Source organism: Talpa occidentalis, unplaced genomic scaffold (assembly GCF_014898055.3).
Source record: "Talpa occidentalis isolate TD23 unplaced genomic scaffold, MPIMG_talOcc4v2.1 talOcc4.14, whole genome shotgun sequence".
Classification (NCBI taxonomy): domain Eukaryota; kingdom Metazoa; phylum Chordata; class Mammalia; order Eulipotyphla; family Talpidae; genus Talpa; species Talpa occidentalis.
Window position 1 is genome coordinate 56635786 of NW_023601433.1, and position 12290 is coordinate 56648075.

The window sequence follows — 12290 nt, forward strand, 5'->3', positions numbered from 1 at the left end:
CGAAGAAGTTAGTCTGATATTTTCTCTGCAACAAGGCCTGGTTGCTCACTAGACACCTGTTTCTGTGCTCAGTATACCACACGAGGTCAAAAAAGTTTCTAACTGAGGCCTGGACGTCTCATTGAGTCTTCTTCACTGAGGCGTCAAGACCAAGAATTCTGATAGAGTCTTTCAAAAATGTGTTGAGACAATCCTGTGATTTAATTCACCTCCTATAACAGAATCTGTTTTTAAAAGTGATGTGTTCAGCTCTGTCCATGGTTTTGATAAAAATTCCTCACAACTTGGGCTTACATTTCACAAACTATGAGAATGGACTGAAATGCACCGACCTGTCACTCTCAAGCCCTCTATCTGCTGAAGGACACTTCCTGCTCTCTTTACATGAACTTGACTCTGCCACACTGGAAGTGTTGGTCACCTGCCACTTTTACAGTAGCCAATGTAAAGCCCTCATTAGATCACAAACATAAATTACTTTCTCATAATGAATAGCAAGTTCTCTCAAGGCCATTAATTTCATTAATCACTATAGATAATAGCCAGTCTTTTGCAATTACAAATTTCTCCAAACTTGCCCTTTTTCAGATTAAGTAGCATCAGCAAAATAAATCCTTCTTCAATACAGCTTTTTCTCCCTCTAGACTCAGACACCCTAGGTCTGTCATTACTATAACTTTATGTCTAGCACCTATAGTGTCTCTAAGACAGTGTGTGCTCAATATAATACTTGCTAAATTAAATATTTTCAATTCTTAGTGGTTTTGTTCTTTTCAGGACTCATTGTTTTTTACCAGTTGCATAATCAAAGTTACCTACCAATGCAGCCATGATGGTTATTAAAATATTGAAATATTTCCCAGTACCAAAGTGCCATCCCCAGGCAGATCATCTGTATTCTCACCCATGAATCCTTGGACTTACCGGAACTTTCCATAATCCATCAACTAAAGGGTTAACACAAGCTGCAACAAGGGACTTCCAAGACCCTGATGATTGCTGAATGTCTGGAAGCCTGGAACCCTGCATCAAAACCCTATTTTGCTGTATTTTAAATCTATCCCAGGCTTTAACAATATTAAAGTCAGTACGTGATCAAATATAACACTCCAAGGAAAATGCATTTAAATAATAAAACATGAGTGTCAGCAAAAGCTCCTACTTTTCATCGTTAATATGTGAATCAATAGTTAATGGGCTGTGGTCAGAGGTGGTACTTTAGGGCAAATGCTCAGATCATCAGGGAGTAGGAAGAGAAAAAGGCCACAATTGTGGTTATGTAGTCTCCTTTAGGAGACTTCAATGCCAATTTCAGTCTATTCTGTTAAGGACACCATAAGAATATTATCAAAAACTTTTTTTTTTTTTAAAGATTTTTTTTTTATAGAGGCATGCTTTATTTATTTATTAATTTATTTAGTTGTTTGTTTGTTTATACATGCACTGGGTACAGTCAGAAGCGCGGGAGGGTGAGAGAATTCACCAGAGCCAGAGCGGGGAGCAGAGCAGGCAGAAGGACTGAAGTACACTGCTGAGGGGAGCAGTGGGCGGCAGGAGAGGTCTGCGCGACATACAGGACCCTCCTCCAGTGGCCGGGGAGCAGCCGGGGATCGAACCGGCGCCGCAGAGGATGCGGGCAACTTCGCAACCCAGCGCTCAACCGCTGCGCCACCGGGGAGGCCCTATCAAAAACTTTTAATAGTTCCCTAATGTACACATTTGTAGAAATAAAATTTGGCAATCTCTTCAAAACTTTGAGAAGATACCCACCTGCTGAATAATTTATAGGCTTTTTAGCTTTGAATCTACATGGGTGTTTTTATTGTTGTGTTCTGTTTTATTTTTAATTTATGTAACGGGAAAGTAGAAATGCATTGAAAAAGGAGCTTTGGTTAGAACAAGAAGATATATTCCTATCAGTTGCTTCCTTTTTGCCCTCTCCATGGAAGAACATAGAAAAACAGGTACTTTGTGCATTACAGGCACCTAGAGAGACTTTTGTTTTGCTGTAGGCAAAGGAAATTTTCTGAATTATTGCTTAAGAGACAAATTTGAGCAATAGTATTGTACCTGGTCTCAAAACCAGAGGTGCTAAGCAGGTCTTTTTCAGCAAGGTAGTAAAAGGAGCAATGTGTATATTTCCCATGACCAGGCTTAGAAGATTAAAATAAAGGATGACAACCAAAGTCATCCTTATATTTCAAAGCATAAACCATTCTTTTAGTGTTGCTTGGTAATCCATTCTATGTTATGTAATTCATTTAACTTATTTTCAATTGATGAATATTTGGATTGTTTCTAGTCTTTTGTTCTTATAGTCAGTGCATTGCAATGAATATTATTTTGCATCTATAACTGCATATATTTTTTAATTGATTGGCAAAAATTATGTGCATGTTTTTAATAAAAAAAAAGACAAGTTGAAATAGAAACCCATCTATCCTATCCCATATCCATTTGTGCTTTATCTTAAAAAATGTATATAGATTTATTTATTTGTGTGCTTATAAAGGAGTAATGTATTTCTGGAAGCTTGCAAAAGAAATTAATAATGGAGTAATATATTTCTGGAAGACTATAGGGGAAATTATTAATGGTGGTCACCTCTAAGAAATATGATGGAAATGAAAGGAGAACTCTTTCACTTTTATAACCACTAGGCATTTTTATCAAGAGACTTGTTTTTATAATACTTAGTAATAAAATTATGCCCAAGTCAAACCAAGACAAAAGTCTGTATCAGTTACATTGTAGACCAATAAACATTTTGGGTATATTATTAGCACATTTCAAAGCAATCTGTATTTCATAGGAAAAAATCCAGAAATTGAAAATAAAGTAAATGTTAACATGAATTAGGACATAAATCCACATATTTGGATTTCCTCCCTCTGAGTCAAGTTGAACAGTTTAGGTTTTCATGGAAGTAGTGCACAGAGATTCAGAACTCAGGTGTCAGGGTCTGTTTTTCAAGCTTGAATCCTCCCGTACCACTAGCGGGCCTTGAAATTTGGAGTCAGTTACTAAGTTTTTCTTGGCCTCAGTTTCCTCACTGAAAAATAAGACAAGAGTGTAGTACTTTTTTTTAAACCAGATTTAGTAATTGTGAGCATTAATGAGATAATATATGCAGCACTTAGCACAGAGCCTAAGGGAAGCACTCAATGAATGTTAATTATGTTTATATTACTATCATTATTTTATAGAAAAAGCAGCAAGTATAAATAGGGGAATTTTTAGAATGCAACCAGTTAAAATATTAAAACACTTCCTGATCCATAAAGTGCCCTCTCCCCAGGTAACCTAGTCACTGAAAAAAGAAAAATAATAATTACAGTACCATTTTGATTGCACTAAGGTAAGGTAAACACAGTATACAAATAAACTTCTTCCATGGGAAAGAAGAATGAATATTAACAGTTACACACATTTCTAGGCCTCCCCAAAATGGCATCTTCCACCTAAAGCTGATGAACATGTTTTCAATTATTATTCAAGTTATCCTAACACATTAACACATTTCAGAGGGGTCAAGAAACTATATTTAATTGATATGTGCCCAAATCTCTCAAATTCAGTGCTATTCATTTGAATTCAAGGAGGTAAAGAGATGTTTCCAATGTTTCCACTACTCCAAGGAAACATGAGCTAAGCTCCAAGTGAGGGGATTTTTTGGCTCTCCTACCTTCCTTCATTGCTCTGTCTCCCATTTAGTCTGACTGAGCACTGGATGTGCTAAGCTCCACTAGGTGTATTCAGCACTGCTCCAGATCTCTGGCCAGTCCAGAGTCCCCTCCCACCCAACCTACCCTCACCCCTACCCCTAGTTGGAATCACCCACTGAGTCTCAGACTCAGCCACTCTTTCCTGCTCTGTGCCTTTTGTCTACACTAGTGGCCTTGTGTTACCATTTTCTGTCCACTTTACTCAGTGGCTGCTGTTATGTCTAGCTCTTGCCACCTCCTCCCCAACAATCATATTGAACTGCTTTGGGGTTGACATCTCCAACCCAAAATGTCAAAAGTGTGTATCTCCCCCCCGCCAAAAAAAAAAAACCAACTAAATTAAAGAATAAGTATGTGGCAAGTACTATATATATTTCAAGAATTGGCCTCATATTTTCCAGGGGATTCCCCAATTCAACTAGGGAAGAGGAGATAAGAACCCAGAGGGGCTGACACTGGTAGATCACTTTTCATTTTACACTTGGAGATCCTGTACTTTACTTTGAGTTACAAAAGCAGCCTGCTTTGTTAGCAAAATCATTGGAGAGTTCAATCAAGTGAAAAACCAAAGATGCTTCCTCCGAAAAGTAAGTCATTGTTCACATTTGCTGTTTACTCTTCCCATCATTTTTGTATATAAATTGCCTTCATGAATATTTACTGAGCACCTGCTACATGCTGGGCTCTGAGCTGGGGGAGGTGGAGGAGACAATAACAAAACCAATATATAAAAGAGGCAATTCTTAATAGAGATTGGTGATTGGGGGGAGCTCCCAGAAGTGTGATATCTTTGTGTGTGGATAGGAGGTTTGACCAGTGGAGGACTGAGGAAGAACATTCCAGGAGAGAATGTTCTTCAGCTCAGAAGTGGGAAAAGGAGGCTTCCCTCATGTCCTAGGGATTAAGTCTCAGGGTTATCACTATGTGGCCTGAGTTCAATCCCCAGCCAGGGAGCTAACCAACATGGTGCAGCAGACCTCTCCTGTCTCACCCACTGCTCCCCTCAGCAATGTATTTTAGTAGACCGGCCTGTTCTGCTCCCCACTCTGTCTTTAGTGAATCCTCTCACCCCCTGTGCTTCTAGCCTACTACCCAGTTCTACACACCCAAAAAAAAAAATGTGAAAATTTCCAGGGTTGGCAAAGACATCAGTGTGCCTGAAGCTCTGTGTGAAGGCAAAATGGTAGGTGGTGGGTCTAGAGAGGGAGGCAGAGCACAGATATCAGAAAAGGAAGGCCCATTAAGGAGCTGGTATTTTCCTAAGAACAATAGAAAAAACACTAAGGAAAGAGCATGATTAGACCTCAATTTTTAAAAGATCACACTGGCTGCTTCTGCCAAGAATGGACTTTAGGGAAACAGTGGTGAATTATAACTGCCACTTAATAAAGTGCCCTAGTCTTGTCTTTTTTGTGTCCCTACAGAGGGGGCATGTAGACCCTTAATCAATGACCCTGCAACCAGCTTGTCCTGGGATGACAGAAAGAGCTACTGTCCTTCCACAGGCAGATTCCAGGCTTCTCCCAAGAACAAGCATCACATTTAATACAGTATTATGTGCTTCTTACCTATTGAGTCTGTAAAGCTTTGCTGCCTTTTTTAAGTTCCTACTTTTGTTTTGAATGTGTTACTGATAAAATGTTTGAATGTTTGCCCTTATCTTATTATTCTCATAAATCCTGTGATTTTGGTGCTGTTGCAATTTGTGGGAAGGCACCTAGCACCTTCTTCCTGTATATGTAACTTTGTCCAACCCAAAATTATGCTATGTGTTTGCCAAAATGCATTTGATGGAGATTTAGAACATGCCACCCCAAAATATGGCACTTTGATATATTGAATATTTCAAGCGTGGAAAATTTTGTAAAAACAGCAGCAGGAAGATCAGCCCCCCTCCCACTCCTTCTCCCCCAAAGCAGTCATAATGATGTCGTTTTTTGGAGTCAGTGGGTTTGGAGTGCGGGGTCCTTGGGTTCACTCTGGGAAAGATTTCACCAGAGCTCCCGTTTTAGCGACACATGGTGAGTTTCCCAGGCGAGTTTCTCCACGAGACAGAGACATTAATTAGTTATATTTAAAGGGCAAGTTTATTAGGGAAAGGGACAGAAGAGTAAAAGATACTTGCATAGACACAAGCGGGCTGGAAGAGCTTCCCTGAAAGGAACAGGTTTGCTGAGAGAGGCCTGCATGATTGCAGGCGGGTGGCTTTTTTTTCCATTTTGGTTATATTCCCCATACAATTGCACCCCCTCCCTTATTTTGACTCTAGTCCTTCCTCTCCCCACCCTTCCCTAATCCCCCCCCACCCCCACCGCCCAGTGTGTCTGGTTTATAGTTGCTTGTTGATTTTGATTATTACTTTGCATTGATTAGTCTTTTTCCTCTTTTTCCTGGTCTCTTACGTTTTCTAAATTCCTGCTATGAGTGTGACTATCCGGTATTTTTCTTTTTCTTTCTGACTTATTTCTCTGAGCATGATCCCTTCCAGCTCCATCCATGTTGCTGCAAACTGCATGTGTTTATCTTTTTTGATTGCTGAGTAATATTCCATTGTGTATATGTACCACAGCTTCTTGATCCAGTCATCTATTTTTGGGCATATGGGTTGTTTCCAGGTGGGCGGCTTTGAGGAGAGCTGCCTCCGCTGAGGGAGTTCAGTGAGAAGTCCCGGCATGGTACAGGTCACAGGCAGGCAGGAAGCTTCTGCCCTGCAGAGGAGAGCTGGTAAAAAGAGGCTTCTGCTTAGGCACATGTGGGCAAAGGGAGTGCTGCCTCCAGCCAGTGCAGAGACTGCACTGATGTAATCTTCTATTTGGGAGGGGCTCACTTCTTGTGAGCCTCCCAGTACTTGCTGATTTTGGATAACTATAGAATCTGAAAGGGACAGGGAGATTCCACAATGGGCTCAATCTCCATATCTTTACCCTTGGGCCTCTGCTCTAGACACTCCCTACAGCAGTCTGATACCTGCTTGGGTTTTAGGCTTTGTAATCTAGGCTTAGGTGCCTAAGGATCTTGGTTTTCATAGCTGTGTCAATGGCTCTGCTAATCTCTTCTACCCCCACCTCCTGTGTGAGCCAGGTTTCTGGTCTTGTGCCACCTCCTTTTCAGTTTTTTTCTATTCCTGTCCTCCATCAATAAGACCTTCCTGAAGGAGGGCTTTTCTCTCCAAGATGGAGAGGTGCTGGAATCTGAAGGAACATGCCTTGTTAAGTCTCCTCTAAGTTCCTGCCCCTAGCTCATACTCCATCCTAGCATGTCCTTCACAACTTTCCCCTCTTCATCAAACCCAGTTTTAACCATTTCTTCAGAACTTCATTTCCTTACATCACCTAAAATTTATGTTAACTTTTTTTTTTTAAAGATTTTTATTTTATTTATTTATACAAGCACTGGGTACAGTCAGAAGCGCGGGAGGGTGAGAGAATTCACCAGAGCCAGAGCGGGGAGCAGAGCAGGCAGAAGGACCGAAGTACACTGCTGAGGGGAGCAGCGGGTGGCAGTGCAACAGGGTGGTCCCCAGGAAAGGGGGAGGTTCCCTGCCCCACCCAAGGGAGGGTGGAGCTGAGCAGGAAGGGGAGAAGCTGAAGAAGAGACTAAGGAAGGAAGCAGGATGGAGCCAGGAGACCTGGAGGAGGTGCATGGAGCCTAGAGACACGTGAAGAAACTGCGCTTGTCTTTTGGTCGTGGACTGGGTGACACAGATGTGGGTGAGACCTGTGGGGAGGTGACCATGGCAGCTTTTATCTTGATGTTGATTTTGCTCTTTTCCTTCGGGGCTTGTCCGGTTGTTTGTGACCCTTTTCTGTGGGTCCCCACTGGAAGATGCTTTAGACTTGTAGCAGGCTTTTGGGCCTTGCTCTGGGCCGATCCCATATGGATGTGTTATAGGACAGGGAGAGGGGCAGCCCAAACCCCGCAAACCTGCCTATTCTAAATGGGTTCTGCCATTCGCCGCATCAACACAAAACATAGGAGACTTTAATGGGAAGGAACTTTAATAAAACTAGGAAACAATACAGATAAGGCAAAGAGTCTAGTTTCTAAATGAAGCACCCAAAGTTACCCGTCCCCTCGTGGGTAAAAGTCCATCCAAATGGGATCGGCCCAGAACAAGGCCCCAAAGCCTGCCACAAGTCTAAAGCATCTTCCAATGGGGACCCTCAGAAAAGGGTCACAAACAACCGGACAAGCCCGGAAGGAAAAGAGCAAAATCAACATCAAGATAAAAGCTGCCATGGTCACCTCCCCATGAGTCTCACCCACATCTGTGTCACCCCGTCCATGACCAAAAGACAAGCGCAGCTTCTTCACGTGTCTCTAGGCTCCATGTGCCTCCTTCAGGTCTCCTGGCTCCATCCTGCTTCCTTCCTCAGTCTCTTCTGCAGCTTCTCCTCTTCCTGCTCAGCTCCACCCTTCCTTGGGTGAGGCAGGGAACCTCCCCCTTTCCTGGGGACCACCCTGTTACAATCCCCCCTTTTAATTTTTATTCCACCATATCTATGGTGGCACAATCTCAGGGTGTAGTCTTAGGAGACAGTCTTTTTTAGGGTTACAATGTGTGTAAGAGAAGCAACAATTAGTCAGCAGCATTGTCCATGAATGTCCAGTATGACAGTTTCATTACTTAAAAATAGTCCATTATCCAAGCCAAAAGAAAAAAATTTGGAGAATTGGCTAAAACAAGATAGCAAATATATCAAAATTACAGGGAAAAAAATGTTAAAATGGTTCAACTGATGTAAAACACAAATTTTCTCAACCTTGATCCCAAACTTTTAACAGCATAGCAAAAGTTTGCAAACTAAATTTACTTTTAAACCATTTTTCCTATTTTTGCATAAAATCACAGGGCAGAAAATAATTAACAGCAATTTTTAGCTGGCTTTGTTGAAATACTCCATACAGGATCAGAGCGAACCGGTGGCATCCAGTCGATGTATGCTTCAGGTACAAAGTTGATCTCATCAGACTCCACCTGGGCTTTCCTCTTCTCGAGGGTACCAGGGCATTTCACAAAGCCCAAGCCAGTTTTTCAACAGCAAATCGACATATGAAACAAACACACCGGAGAAACCAAAAATCACATTTGCGCTTAAGGTAGCCAGTGCCATAGGGAAGCCCAATTTCCCCATGGGGCTGACTAACCACGGATGGCTCTGTCCCAAATCACGTTGGACGCCAAATCTGTTATAGGACAGGGAGAGGGGCAGCCCAAACCCCACAAACCTGCCTGTTCTAAATGGGTTCTGCCATTCGCTGCATCAACACAAAACATAGGAGACTTTAATGGGAAGGAACTTTAATAAAACTAGGAAACAATACAGGTAAGGCAAAGAGTCTAGTTTCTAAATGAAGCACCCAAAGTTACCCGTCCCCTCGTGGGTAAAAGTCCATCCAAATGGGATCGGCCCAGAACAAGGCCCCAAAGCCTGCCACAAGTCTAAAGCATCTTCCAATGGGGACCCACAGAAAAGGGTCACAAACAACCGGACAAGCCCGGAAGGAAAAGAGCAAAATTAACATCAAGATAAAAGCTGCCATTGTCACCTCCCTACGGGTCTCACCCACATCTGTGTCACCCAGTCCACGACCAAAAGACAAGCGCAGCTTCTTCACGTGTCTCTAGGCTCCATGTGCCTCCTCCAGGTCTCCTGGCTCCATCCTGCTTCCTTCCTCAGTCTCTTCTGCAGCTTCTCCTCTTCCTGCTCAGCTCCACCCTTCCTTGGGTGGGGCAGGGAACCGCCCCCTTTCCTGGGGACCACCCTGTTACAGATGGACTTTTACTCACGAGGGGACGGGTAACTCTGGATGCTTCATTTAGAAACTAGACTCTTTGCCTTACCTGTATTGTTTCCTAGTTTTATTAAAGATCCTTCCCATTAGTCTCATGTGTTTTGTGTTGATGCGGCGGATGGCCGAACCCATTTAGAATAGGCAGGTTTGCGGGGTTTGGGCTGCCCCTCTCCCTGTCCTATAACAGCAGGAGAGGTCTGCACACCATGTGGGACCCTCCTCCGGTGGCGGGAGGGAGCAGGCGGGGATTGAACCAGTGCTGCAGAGGCTGCGGGCAGCTTCGCAACCCAGCGCTCAACCACTGCGCCACCGGGAGACCCCAATTTATGTTAACTTGTGTGTTTTCACCTGCTAGCTAATCTTCATCAGCTTTATTTCCAGACCCTGACAGGGACCCTAAGAGGGTCAGGAAAACTTTTTTCTTGCCCTACACTTTCCTCATTGAGCATCACAATATGTTACTATATAGAGCTCTGAGCTCAGATTTGTATGTTATGTGTAGATCTACATAAACATATTATCTATAAAGGCTGCAGCTAGGCACAGTCTGACCAGCACACAGCATGACAGTGATGTAGTTATGTAGAGCTGCGGGTCCTTGGGTTCACCTCGGAAAGGTTTCACCAGAGCTCCCATTTCAGCAGCATGCGGAGAGTTCCCCAGGTGCATTTCTCCACGAGACAGACATTAGTTATATTTAAAGAGCAGGTTTATTAGGGAAAGGAAAAAGGGACAGGTTTTGCTAAGAGAGGCCTGCATGGTTGCAGGCGGGCGGACTTGACAGGTTACAGGCGGGCAGGAAGCTGCTGCCCTGCAGAGGGAGAGAGTTGGTGAAAAGAGGCACCTGTATAGTCACAGGTGGGCAGTGGGAGTGCTGCCTAGAGCCTGTGCAGAGACTGCACTGATATAGTCTCCTTCTGTTTGGGAGGGGTCACTCCTCCTTGGAGTGGTCTGGTCTGTTTGTTGCTGATTTGGGATAACTAGGCAAAACCAAGAAGGAACCAGAGATTCCAGGGTGGGCCCAATCTCTATATCTTTACCCTCAGGTATGGGAAAGTTTAGAAGTAGAAGGTACAGCACAGTTCTCGAGGTAAAGGGCCAGTGTGCTGGTATCCAGACATCTGGCTTTTCTCACCAGAGCCAAGGATCCTCACTTCTTTGAGTTTCTTTTAACATTTGTCAAATGAGGATGTTAATAGCTTCCTTGAGAGATTAATGAGAAATTAGAATAATGATAAGGATTTTCAGACACAGGAAGGACTCACTAAGTGCCTAGATTGCTGAACAGCGGGGCTTGAATATAGTAGATGCCCAGTAAAATTGTTCCCCGTCTCCTTGTGTAACAAAAAAGTGAAGGGGAGCCACATTTCAGCTCAGTCATCACCGGGCGGCGGAACATGTCCACTATCCATACTGTTACTGGCAATAAACATTTCTCTTGTGCTTGAAACTGCCCAATAAACAAAAGCAAACCAACTAATAACAGCATTCCTTTCTGAAAGAATTCATTTTATCTTCCTACATCCCAGATCCCTTCTTAGAAGCCTAATCTCTCGTGTTTTGACATTGCTAACTGTAATGCATGAAGTATTTCCATAATAACTAGCAACTTTACAGGCATCTAGTTTATGGAGTAGAACGTTAATTTGTATTGTTTATAAGGAGCACTTAGGTTAAAGAGAGACAAATTATATTGACTTGTGGCCAGTCTTATGCCCACCCTCATGGGTATTGGGGACTGAATCTAAACTTAAACATCACCTTCCAGGCTTGGAAAAGGGTTTGAGCTTCTCTTGATTGGCTTCCAGGAAGGAGACTGAAATTGCTTCCAGTTTTATTTTTTTTAGTTCCAGCTAAGGAGTTTAGTCTCTAAAATAAAGCAGTAGTACTCTTGTTAGGGAGCGGCAACCATAAGCTAACGTCAAAGCTGGACTCAGAGTCAGATCACCTGGGTCCTCAGCAATTTGAGCCTGTCAAGGAGCATAGGAAATCATCTCCATCCCGCTGGGTTCTTCTCGGCTAGATGAGTAATAAAAATGGCATCAGACAGGTTAGCAAAGGAAAAACAATTTAATAGCTTATGTATGGAGAATTTACATGGTTATAAATTCTACAGAATAATTGAGTGGACTGGGGCTATTTATCCTGCGTTTAGGGACCTGAGGTGTCAGAGAGAGGAGACTTCACACTTCAGACAGGGAATTAGCTCATCCTTATGTTATAGGACAGGGAGAGGGGCAGCCCAAACCCCGCCTCCCCCTTTCCTGGGGACCACCCTATTACACTTACTCTGAGAATAATGAGAGAGACTCGTAAACAGGGAGAACATGTTCACTGATAAACCTACAACAGGATGAGACCCTCCAAACCACATTCTTCTAGGTTGTAAAGGGAACAGTGATTGTCTCTCCAATCAGAAAAAGGCAGAAGCCTAGGATGTGGTGTCTTCTTTGATTAGGGGAGGCAGAAGGGCTTAGGCAGACATTCTCCTCAGCTCAAGTAATTGCATTGCTCATGACACAAAACATCTGCATTCTTTAAATAATGGTAAGAGAACTGGGGAGGCTCACTGGGCTTTGAGTGACCTCTAGCTCTCATACCAAGGTGACAAGAGACCTACTCTGGTCCTATAGAGAAAAGCCTATTTTACCCTTCTGTGGCAACTGACCCCTTAATCCTTAGTTTGAGTTTTTAAGTTTTTAACAGTGTGATATACATAGAAAGGGGAGGTTCCAGGTTCCCTGCCCCACCTAAGGAACAGTGGAGCTA